We start from the raw sequence: 13,102 nt of genomic DNA, 5'->3' as shown, positions 1-13,102 counted from the left end.
AGGCCTCAGTACAAAGCTTCCAACATCTACAAGCCAGGAGACTGGAAGGCGTAGGTCCCATGTAGAAAGAACAAAATGTTAGGATCCTGTCTTTTAGCGAACAGCAGGCAGCCTCTTTAATAAAGGCTACTTTTTAAGCAAAGGAATAAATCATCTGTAAAGTTAGAGAAGGGCATTCAGAGGGCATCCCAGGCCACTAACAGTACCATGCTGTCCATTTTGTGATTTTTGGGACTATAACCTTGAGCTAACAATTGGCTTACAAGGGCTGGGTCCAGTGCCCTGAAGTGTGAGGTGGGGCTTGGAGCAGAGCATGCTCAAGGCACCAACCCCCTCCACACACACCTGGAACAAGGGAGACTGACTGTCTAAGCCTGATCCTGTGGCCTGTTGCCCCTCCCCCCTTCCTGTGTACTCTGCATGCGTTTATTCTAGGGGAAGTGGCAGCAGGTCACAGCCACCACCATGTGCGGCTGGTGGCCTAGGATGTGTGTTGGGTTGGCTTATGGATTCTCTTAGCTATGGCAGGAGTTCCCGCTGTGCATGAGTGCACCTATTTGCTTTCCCTCCTCCCCTTGTGGGGGTGGAGTTAGGGCATTAGCGTGGCAGGTGTAGGTTTTTTGTAAGCACTTTTTGCAAAGCACCTGATTTAAAGTTATTTTAGACTGAGAGGCCTGGCAAATGAGTTGGAATAACTTAAGTCATAAGGTACCATGCTACAAGTTTTTCATGGGAGGCAGGGTCCCAATAACTCCAGGGAGGGGAAGGCAGAGAGAGACCAAGGACATGCGGTGAGACCATGGAGGAAACAGAAAAGGTGTCCTGACATCTTAGGTAAGAAAGGGGAAGGCAGAGCCTGGAGGCATGACACATGCCTGAGGGATTAGCTATCACCTGTGCCTCTAGGTTGCTCCCATTGACTGGTACTGGAACACTGTCAGCAACATGAAACCTCCAATCTCAGGTCACTGTCTAAGGTTAAAGGGACATTAGACAGGAGGGGAAAGAGAAGCAGTCTCTTTCCAGATGCCATAATCAAACAGGACTCCTCCAATGTTGCATGAGGCATACTGGAATAAACCCTGGGCTTGGTCTCAGCCCACAGGAAGGGAGCATGAGCTCTCCCAGAGCTGGAATCACCTTGAGGCTAGAGTTGGCAAGGAGTGGCTTGACACCATGACAGGAAAGTCCCTCAGGAAGATAGGAAGAGACAAGCAGCCCGAACAGCAAAATAAGTCTGCCTACATGGGGAAGGAGGAGGTTCAGGAGAGGATTTGGTTCATTTAGAAGCTGGTTTAGAGGCTAATAGTACCTGTGCAGGGGAACAGGAAGTACAGAGGGAGGGTTTGGTGTGGAGACAAGAAAAGGATTGGGTGTAGGGGAGTTCCTTCCATTTACCAGCATGCTCACAGAAATTGTATAAATCCCTTAAAATACTGAGATTGAAAGTGCCATTAAGTGGCCATTTGGAGGCATTGTCTAATGGGTATTGGGGCCATGCCTGATTATAGAGAAAAATGAGCTTTTGTGGCTTAAGATCAGGTGTTATGCAGAGGGGCCCAAGGTTGGCCAGGAGACATCCCAATGTGGAGTCTGAAAGAATTTGGGTGGTCCAACTCCCGTGGTGAGGCATGACCTGAGGAGAGATATGGCAGGCATCACTGAAATATCAGGTCCTCAGGAGAGAGAGATGTGGAGTACCCAGAGGGAACGTCTTCACCACAGGGGTCCACAGTCTCTAGTAGGAAACCCAGTTCCCAGGGACAGGAGCAAGCCGAGATTGCTAGGATTTTGAGGAAATGAGAGAGAGATCATGGCTCTGTGTGTGAGAAGAACTCACTGAGAGAGAGGACCTTGAGGGAAGATTGGCCAGTGGTGAATGGCAATTGGAGGTGCACTGGGGCAGAGGAATTTCCACGTGAGCTAGTGAGGGAGCAGCACTTTCTAGGATTGGGGTTCCAGCAAAGCAGCTCTGATCCCAGAGGAAGGGAGTGGGAGTAGAGAGAGAGAGAGAGAGAAGGATGGTGTGGGGAGGCTGGGAGAGCAAGGTCAGTGCTAGGAGTGCACCCTAATCCGAGTCATGGAACCAAATGTTAGGAAAAACGCCACTCACAAAGAAAGCTCACAAGAAAAGTTTCACATCCACAGAGCAAAGTTTAATGGCAGGCCCAAACTGCCAGGCTGGCAGGGGAAAAGATGGCATAGCAGCCATTCTGGGCCAGGCATGGCCCAGAAGGGGGAGGTTAATGAAGTTAGCGCATGCGCGGTAGTCTCTGGTAGAGGTGGGGCTGTCTTAGAGCGTGGGAATTTCTGTTAAGGGTGGGGCTGTCCTTGGAAGTTTCTCAAGTGAGGTCTGAGGATAAAATGGCCACCGATTTATAAATGGTAATGTTATTGTTCTATCAGACAAAGTGAAAAAGAATCAGAGTGCAAGAAACCTCCAAGGCAAAGGGGGAGGGGGTTGAGCTCCTGATAGAGCACAGTTGACCAGAAGGGAGACATGGGAAATAAAGGCAGCAAAAATGGGGGCCATAAAACAAAGGCCCAGGATAAAATATCCTCTGGGAGCCCCCTGGGGAAGATGTTAAAATATTGGGATGATAGCCCCTGTACTAAAGGAAAGAGAAACAAAGAATGGTTAAATACTGTTGTTTTATCTGGACCCAAGAACTGATCTTAAAGTCTTTGGTTTTTATTTTGGTCAAAATGTGGGTCTGATGAGGACTGGGACTATCAACTATTAATTGAGCATGTTAACAACAAAAGCTCAGTCATTCAAGAGGAGATGAAATATGCCCCCTTTTGAAGACAGAGTCCTGTAGTCCTGTTTCCACCAGAAAAAAGAAATCTAAAGCCCCTTTCTAACTGGGATTTACTCTCCTCCCTTTCCTTCCCCTTTTGTCTGCTCTTCCCTCTGGCTCCCGTGCCAGAGCCAGCCCCAGCCCTGCCCTCCAGACTTCCATCCCTCCACCTCCACCCCCTTCAACTCCCAGCCCCTCAGGCTTCTGTTTAAACTTACAAAAACTAGAAAATTTGAAAAATAGATCCATAGAGGAATTATTAAGAGAGGCACAAAAGGTATATGTAAGGAGAGAGAAAGAAAAAAAAAAAAACAAAGATTATGTTATCCATGATCTAGCAGGCTAATAAGGAAAGGCCAATCCAATATCTTATTGCACTTCAAGCAGCCCAGCCTCCCTCATGAGGCATAAGAGACCAGAAAGTCAGAAAGTGAAACAAAGAGGGGAAAATAAGTGCTTTAAATGCAGGGAGACTGGACACTTTAAGAGAGAATGTCCAGAAGGAAAGAGAGTATAGGAAACTGTTCCCTTAATGACTTTTGATGAAGAATAGGGGCCCAGGGGCTATTTTACTTTGAAGGGTCCCACTCAGAGCCCTTGATAAATTTAAAAATGGGACCACAATGTGAAGTTGTCACCTTCCTGATTGACTCAGGCACTCCAGATCCTCCCTCTGTCTTCTGCCCAGGGACTTAATCTATTCCCTGGAGAGGATACTAATTCCTGGGGTAAAGGGAGAAAGCTTCTGTTAAAATATTATAAGAAACAGATGTTTATTTCCAAGACAGGACTACTAAGATACAATTTCTCCTAGTCCCTGAGACAGGTACCAACCTATTTGGAAGAGATCTAATAACCCAATTAGGAATCAGTTTACTTCTAAATAAGAGAGTTGCCCTCGGGGTGCTAACCCAAAAACATGGGGGTCAATGTCAATGTGTGGCCTTCTTATCTAAGTTCCTAGATCCTGTCACCTGAGGTTGGCCTGAGAACATTCAGGCAGTAGCAGTGATAGCCCTTCTAACCAAAGAAAGTAGAAAAAATCACCTTTGGGGGAGACCTAATTATTAGCATTCTGCATCAAGTTAAAACAATTGTAAACCAGAAGGTGGGTAGATGGCTGACAGATTCCAGGATCCTCTCAAGTAATTGAGGGGAAAAGGGCACAATGGATATTCTATAGTAGATGGGGAGTCCATGACTATAATAGAATCATGCTGACTCCCTAACAATTGGTCAGCACAGACTTATGAATTGTTTGCTCTAAATCAGGCTTAAAACACTTAAAGGACAAAGAAGGGACCATATACACTGATTCAAAATATGCATTTGGTGTGGTCCACACCTTTAAAAAAATCTGGATGAAATGGGGCTTAATCAATAGCAATGGCCAAGACTTGGTACATGGAGAATTAATTCAACAAATATTAACCTAAAACTACCTGAAGAAATAGCCATAGTCCATGTGCCAGGTCACCAAAAGGGGGTAAACTTTGAGACTTGTAAATTCCTTTGCAGATGAGACAACAAAACAGGCTGCTCTCACCTCTGAGGCCCTAGTCTTTTGTCTCATTCTGTACCTCCCTGCTCCCTCACATCACCCCTATCTTTACCCCCTCTGAGGAAGAACAACTAAAAAAAATTAAAACAGGGCAGTCAGGAATGACTGAACAGGGAAAATGGGCTCTCCCTGATGGGAAGGAAATGATCTGAAAGCCCCTAATGAGAGGAGTCCTTACCTATCTCCATCAGGGGAGCCACTGGGGACCCCAAGCCATGTGTGATGCAGTTTTGCAAGTCTGTGGGTGTATAAGGATCTATACACTAGCCAAACAAGTATCAGAAGGATGTCTTAGGTTATTACTAGAAAACATTATCCCAAGGTTTGGGGTTATAGAATATATAGACTCAGACTATTAGAGTCATTTCACTGCCAATGTCCTTAAGGGACTTACGAAGGCTCTAGAGATCAAACGTGAATATCATACTCCCTGGCATCCACCTTCCTAAGGGAGGGTTGAAAGAATGAAACAGACTCTTAAAAACCAACTCACTAAATTAGTCAGAGAGCAGATTAACTTGTACTAAATGTCTTCCTGTAGCACTACTCAGAATTAAGACAGCCCCTCGGAAGGACATTGGCCTCTCCCCCTATGAAATACTTTATGGGCTTCCTTACCTTAGCTCTGTTACTTATGTACCTTCATTTGAAACCAAAGAGTATTTCCTCAAAAAAGTTGTGTACTTGGATTGTCCTCTACTTTACTTTGTCTTAGGAAAAAAGGATTGTTAGCATAGGCTCTTCCACTTGACTTTCCCAGTCACCCACACCAGCCTGGTGATTATGTGCTAAACAAGACCTGGAAAGAAAATAAGCTTGAGCCAGCTTGAGACAGACCCTTCTTAGTCCTGCTTACCATGGAGACAGCCTTCCAGACCACGGAGTGGGGATGGACTCATCACACACAGGTAAAGAAGGTGCCCTCACCTGACCAGAAGGAAAAATGTGCTGTGCTCTTACATCCAGGCAACACCAATGTGACTTTAAAAAGACTATAGTTAAAATATTCTTTCCCTTTCATTTGGGAAATGATATGTTTATTATTAATGTAACTCAGAGTACTTTTCCCTTAACTGTTGAATTTGATGCATGCCAGATCCTTCCTTGTGGAGGCCTTATGTCCCAACTCCAGCTCTAAGGATATTCCTTTTATATGTGCCCCATCCTGGAACCCACAGGGAAGCTGGTATCTGTCCAGAGTGGATGGATGTGGGGTGAAACACTGGGTATAAAGGATACACTTCTCCCTTTTATAACAATCCTAAGGGCTGGGCAAGAGCCCAGGGCACTGGAAAGACTCCAATTTCTACCATCTAGAACAATCAACAGTCTTTTTTAAAGACTATAGTCAAAATTACAGCTTTTTCAGACACACCCCTCTCCTACTTGTAAACATAAACAATGTGACCCACTTAGATTAGTCATAGAAAGCCCTTGGAGCCTTCTATGGACACAAGAACCATCTATATTTCATAGATATGGATTGGGGAAGATGTCTCAGGGACAGATCTGTTAGGTGCCTTTGAGCTCCATCTAGCTCCCAACCCCTCCTAGGTGACACCCAGTTCTACCTCCACTCCAACATTACCTCCATGTTTGTACAACAATCAAACTCAGGTAACTGTAGTAGAAGTCAAGGACCTAAGACAACTGTGGCTATTGAAATTGGGTACAGAGATACAAATGCTTGGTTGAATGGATAAAATGGTGTCCACACATTAAATAGGAGCGATTGTTATGTTTGTACTACTGGGAGACCAGAGTCTCAGGTGGTCCCGTTTTCATTAGGATGGTCCTCAGATCCAGATGGAATGTATTGCATGTTGGCTCTGTTTTAGGATGCCAAAGCTTAGAGCAACAAATCCTGCTGGATGCTGTCACTACTGTTCCCAGAGGTTAGAGGTCCTATGGGTCAGCCCCCGAGGACTATTAGGCCACCCACCCTAGACGTCAACTATATCCCATGTCTCACTAGACAGGGGATGATTGACAAATGTGGGAAACCTGACAGGATGCAATGAAATCCAGTCCTTCAACAGCTTCAAAAACCAGTCCATACTCTTGGTGGGCAGAGCCAATGTCTGGTAGTACTGCAGAGGACTTTTACTTGAGACTCTCCCAGGTAACTGGGCAGGCACTTGTACTTTGGTGCTGCTGGCAGTCCCTTTCATACTAGCACTTAGATCCCCACCCCATGCCACAACATCTAGAAAAAAGATAGACATAGACATAGACACTGCAGCCAACTACAGAGGCTCCTTTGATCCCCATGCTTACATTGATGCCATTGGGGTTCCTAGAGCGTGCCAAATGAACTTAAAGCCAGAAATCAAATTGAAGCAGGATTTGAATCAGTATTCTTCTGGTGGTCCGCTATAAGTAAAAATGTCAATTGGACTAATTATATTTATTATAACCAACAATGGTTTGTTAACTATACCAGAGATGCCATCAAAGGAATAGCAGAGCAATTGGGACCAACTAGCCAGATGGATTGAGAGAACAGGTTAGCATTAGACATGATGCTGCCCAAAAAGGGAGGAGTTTGCATAATGATTGGAGTTTTGTGTTGCATGTATATACCAAATGGTACAGCCCCTGATGGAACTATCACTTAGGCCCTACAGGGATTAACTTCCTTATCTAACAAGCTAGCTGAAAACTCAGATCTAAATGATCCCTTCACAGACTTAATGGAAATTGGGTTGGGAGATGGAAGGGCTGGCTGACCTCAATCTTAACCTCCTTGACCATAGTGGCTAGAGTTTTAATTTTAGCAGGATGCTGCATAATTCCTTGTGTCTGAGAACTAATACAGTGGTTAATTGAGACAGCCTTCACCAAACAATCACCCCTGCCCTACCGAATAACTTGTTTCTATTAGAAAGGCAGGCACATGGGAGCCAATGGCTCCTAAATGAGTTTGAAGAAAAGAATTTAAATCAAAAGAGAGGAAAACTGTAAGAAAAATGATCTTTTCTATCAAAGTATTTGTTACCCTCTTATATTACTAAATAATTCCTCAGGTCACCATGTTAGGTGACTTGCATGTTTAAAGGGTCCTTGCTTTTTCTTCCATATTCCTGTACAACTCCATTGCCCACCAAACTTCATGCCCTAACCCATCCCCCAAGACTTTTAGCCAATCAGGAAAGATTGTGAACCTTTGACCTGGACAAATCCCAGGTGAGGGGCAGGTACAACTGTGTCAGGGATATAAGGAGGAGCCACTGTTAGCCATTTTGTGCTTGTGTGTTGCTTAGCAGGAGTGAGCACATGCTTGCACACTCTTTTTTTTTTTTTGAGATTTCTCAGTTCTTTTCTTTTTTTTTGTTTTATTATTCATATGTGCATACAAGGCTTGGTTCATTTCTCCTCCCTGCCCCCACCCCCTCCCTTACCACCCACTCCGCCCCCTCCCTCTACCCCCCACCCCCTCATTACCCAGCAGAAACTATTTTGCCCTTATTTCTAATTTTGTTGTAGAGAGAGTATAAGCAATAACAGGAAGGGACAAGGGTTTTTGCTGGTTGAGATAAAGATAGCTATACAGGGCATTGACTCACATTGATTTCCTGTGCGTGGGTGTTACCTTCTAGGTTAATTCTTTTTGATCTAACCTTTTCTCTAGTTCCTGGTCCCCTACTCCTATTGGCCTCAGTTGCTTTTAAGGTATCTGCTTTAGTTTCTCTGCATTAAGGGCAACAAATGCTAGCTAATTTTTTAGGTGTCTTACCTATCCTCACCCCTCCCTTGTGTTGCACACTCTTGATCAAGAGAAAATTGCCTTGTCAAGAATTTCTGTCTCTTGTGTGTCTGTTTTTGGCACTGGAGGGTTATCAATTCCAACAACCCTAAAGGCCTGTAAGTTTATCTCAGCTGTAAGAAAAAGTATTTGAATAGCCACAGTTTAAGGAACATCATTTTCTTATGATAAAGATGGTAGTTTCTTCATATTTGATTTGAGGTCAGTAGTGTAACTTTTTTGCAATATAACCTCTGCATGTGGATCAGTTTCTCTGAAATTTTGTGCTCGGTCTCTCTTCAGTTGTATTATCCCTTAGGCAATAGGGACTGCTTAACCACACTCCACCATTTACATTTCCAGTGCATCAGCACTGACCAGGAGATTACATTCTGATCCAGACTTGAAGTGGAGAGAATCTCAAGTCATCCTGGGAGGGACCTTATCAGATGCTACTCACTACTGAGACAGCAGTACGTATTTCTGAGAAGGGAAGGACACACTACATTTGAATAAAATGAGTCCCAAGGAGGAACAATGTACAATGTCTTCAAGTGCTGGTGACATAAAAGTAAACTTGAAGAGACTGTAATAGGGCTGCTATTCCTTTTCCATTTGGGAAACTTACTAGTATTGGTATCGCTCAGACATCTTCCCCTATATTTACTAAACTGGATGCATGCATTGTAATACCCTGTGGGAATCTTGAGAATCAATGTTATATCCAAATTAGGGTTGAGACCATACATATGTGTGCAGACCCCATCCCAGTTACAAAAAGGGTAGTTATGAAGTGTTGGGAGCCATGAACCCCAATCTGACAGGGCTGTTGTGGCTTAGCAGGATCCTGACAAGGTCACGGACTGCAGTGCACCATGTCTCTCACTGAGGTTTTGAGGGAAAGTGGAGTTTCCCTTTGTCTGGAAAAAAGAAACATTAAGGCCTGAAGATATTTGTTTATGAAAGGTTAGGAAACAGGGCACATGACCTTGGCAACTAGGCCCGAGTTTTATGTATGTGAAGCCAAGTGACGCTAGGTGAAAACAAGGAAGTTTGGGTGTCATCATTGATAGTATGAGGGTCCGAGTTTTGCTTGTTTAACCTAGGAGATTGAAGCAAGAACATTGTTTTTCAGGTAGAGGACATTGTTTCCCAGGAATAGAAGTTCTTCTTGCATTGTATAACTTCCTGCTTTATACTGCTTAAAAAGCCTGATGCAAAAATAAAAATTTGCCAGTTAGGTCACCAGCCTTCTGGTCATGTGTCTCACCATTCCCTTCCTGAGTGAGTGAGCCCTTTCATGTGTCTCATGTCTTTAAGTCCATTCGGGTCAGGGACCCTCGAGATCCCAGCAAGTGGCACCAAGAACAGGATCTGAACAGAGGCTTAAGGTAAGGAAGGCGCCGGTGGTGCACGCACATATGGAAATTGAGGTTCTGGAGCTATATATGTAAAAGAAAAAAGTAAAATGGGCCAACAAGAAAGTAAGGAGCGGGCTCTCTTTACAGAAAGTTTGTGTTCAATGTTACATAGTCGTGGATGTAAATTGTCTAAAAGTCAGCTTGAACATTTTTTGTCTTATGTCCAAGAAGTGTGTCCATGGTTTCCTGATGAAGGAACCAGTGATTTAAAAATTTGGGACAAGGTTGGTCAAATATTAAAATACCATCATACTAGTGACGGACCTGCCTGTATGGTACTGCCAAATTAAGACCACGCCATGTGTGGGAGCAGTGACTTGGGTGAATTGGGTAGTGGGCTTTATAGGAGGGGCCAAGCCATGGGGGAGGGAGAGAGTCTCTGGTCTCTGATTATCTGCAATCACCAGATGAAACAGGTCGACCTGCCTGGCTAGTTGAGTAACTGGAAGTTCCTGAGTTGTTTTGCAAGCTGAGAAACAATCAGACAGGGAGAAACAAGCAGTGATAAATCAGGGGGTCTGGTTTTAAGGTGAAGCCGTGGGTCCTCCCGTCCACTCAAGAATGCCAGAGACCTAACACTGCCTGTGTCCCAACAGATGTTTTTCTTTATGGCATTTAATTAGGGATTGTCTTGATCCACATCATGAGGTCACAACTATCTCTTCACCTAAAGTTGAGACATAAAAGCAGGAGGCAGATGTTCAGATGTCCCCATTTGTTTCTCTTTCAGAATTAAATTTGTCACCTCCAGAGGAGTTCTCCAATCCTCCTCACAGTGATGACTCTGACACAGAAGCTTTGTCTCCTGAAGAATTGGAGGAAAAGGTGGCCAAATATCATCATTTTCCCAAATTGCTAAAATTACTCAAATCTTTGTCTATTTCAAAACCTGCCAAACCTACCGTCTCTGCTGCTTTTTCTAAATCACCCCAAGTTTTTCCCATTGCCACCAGTGACTCAAACAGCAATATGTCACCTTTGCAAAAGGCTATGAAGGAGGCTAGTCAGGTTGGAGAGGACATGAAAGAGTTCCATTGTTTCCGGTGAGAGTACAAAATGATCAAAGAATTCATGAGGCCCTTCCCTTTAAAACACTTAAGGAATTAAAAATGGCTGTGGCTCAGTACCCGGCCACTGCCCCTTTTACCTTGGGGATTTAGAGACTCTTTTTAATGAACCCTTACCAGATGCAGATTGGAAGACAATGGCTAAAGCCTGCCTCTCCGGAGATGACTACTTATGGAAATCAGAGTTTCAAAATCGATGTTTGGATCAGACAGATAGAAACCGCATCACACAGCTGCCTTTTACTGCTGACTAGCTGGCAGGGGAGGGTCAATGGGGAAGTGTACAGCTACAATTAAATTTCCTTGGAGACTATTATGCACAGGTTAATGCCTTGGTTGAGCAGTCTTGGAGAAGGCTCCCCTCTTCAGGTTTAAAAACAGAGGAGGTTAGCAAAAATCAGGCAGGGGCAAGATGAACCTTATGAAGACTTTGTATCCTAGCTGTTACAAGCCATGGGTAGATTGGTCGTAGACGGAGAAGCAGGAATGATTTTAGTAAAACAGCTGGCTTTTGAAAATGCCAACACAACTTGTCAGATGGCCATCTGCCCTTATAAAAAGAAGGGAACCTTATCGTACTACATTCAGATCTGCGCCGACATAGGGCCTTCCTATTTACAGGGAGTGGCTGTTGCCACTGCCATGAAAGGAATGACACCTCCTCAGCTGTGGAAAGCCATACAACAAAACTGTCAGTGGCCCCGAGGAAATTGTTTTATTTGTGGAAAGCCAGGACACTTTGCTAAACAGTGTACACAGAGGCAAGGATAACAACAGCAGAGATCTATGCCTCAGGCAACCGCAAATAAGGCGCCACCTCCGCCCGCACTTTGTCCAAGGTGCCATAAAGAGTGACTTTGGGCTGGTCAGTGCTTACTCAAAATTTACTATTGATGGCCAGCCCGTTAATCTCATTCAGAAAGATCAGTCACAAGGAAACTGCTATGGGGGCCCAGCTGCCAGACCCCTACAAACAATGGTAGCCATGACTTCCAAGCCAGCTCAAAATCCAAATGGAGGATTTGAGATCTTCAAATAGCCACCCCAGGGACCGCTGGATTAGACCTCAGTCCCTCTGCCAGAATCATATTAACTCCTGAAATGGGGGCCCAAGCTAGCCCTACTGGAGTTTACAGGCCGCTGCCTGCAGGCAGTGTGGGGCTATACTGGGCAGAAGCAGTCTGACTAAGAAAGGTCTTCATGTTTTCCCTGAAATTATAGACTGACTTTCAGGGAGAAATTAGAGTCATGGCTCATACTCTTAAAACTATTCTGACTCTTACTCCAGAACAAAAAATTGCACAATTGATTTTAATCCCTAATCTTTTGGGCTCTGCCAAGGTCCTATCAGAACAGTCCCATGGCACCAAAGGTTAGGATCATCGGATAGGGCTTATTGGATACAACAAATTGGGCAAAATGGGCCAGAACTAGAATTTAGGATTAACAGAAAAAAATTTAAAGGCTTAATTGATACCAGGGCTGACATTTCTGTGATTTCTTTGACCCATTGGCCTGCCACTGACCAATGCAACCTGCTGTTACACAGCTTTATGGTATTAGACAAAGTCAATCTCCTTACCAAAGCTTTCACTGCTCCAGTGGGAGGACTCTGAGGGAAATGGCAGGCAACTTCAACCATACATCTTGTCCCATCTCCCTGTTAATTTGTGGGGATGGGATATTCTAAAGGATGTGGGACTGCTGATCCTCAGCCCCAATCAACAAGTCACTCAAATGATGCTGCCCCAAGATTTTCATCCTAGAGCAGGCTTGGGAGCTCAACATCAAGATACATCACAGCCTCTAGAGCCCATCCAAAAAACTGACTGCCATGATTTGGGGTTTCAAAATTTTTCATAGGGGCCCCGATGACTCCTCCACCACAAACTGCTGATGCCATTACTTAGTTATCTGATGAGCCTGTCTGGGTGGATCAGTGGCCCCTTACAAAGGAGAAACTAGAAGCTGCTCATCAATTAGTACAGGAACAGCTACAGGAGAGACATATAGAGCCCACAAATAGTCCCTGGAATACTCCAATTTTTCTAATAAAAAAGAAATCTGGAAAGTGGAGGCTGCTACACGATCTAAGGGCCATTAATAAAATAATGCAAGTTATGGGTCCTTTGCAGCCCGGCCTGCCTTCCCCTACTCCCATTCCTTTACACTGCCACTTGATAGTTACAGATTTAAAAGACTGACTCTTTTTTTTTTTTTACCATTCCTCTCCATCCTAATGATTGCTAGAGATTTGCTTTTAGTTTGCCTACATTTTAAGAAACCTATGTAGAGATTTCAATGGAGGGTTTTGCCCCAAGGAATATCTAACAGCCCTACTCTATGTCAGAAATTCATTTCCCAAGCCATATCTCCAATTCGATTTCAGTTTCCTAATGCCTATATAATTCACTACATAGATGATATTTTACTTGCCCATCCAGAAGAGCATCAACTAAATCTTATCTTTGATGCCTTACAGCTGTCCTTAACTGCCTCAGGACTAC

The sequence above is a fragment of the Castor canadensis genome, chromosome 2, assembly GCF_047511655.1.
Source record: "Castor canadensis chromosome 2, mCasCan1.hap1v2, whole genome shotgun sequence".
Classification (NCBI taxonomy): domain Eukaryota; kingdom Metazoa; phylum Chordata; class Mammalia; order Rodentia; family Castoridae; genus Castor; species Castor canadensis.
The sequence above is the reverse complement of the archived record's forward strand: the minus strand, read 5'-3'. Positions refer to the sequence as shown.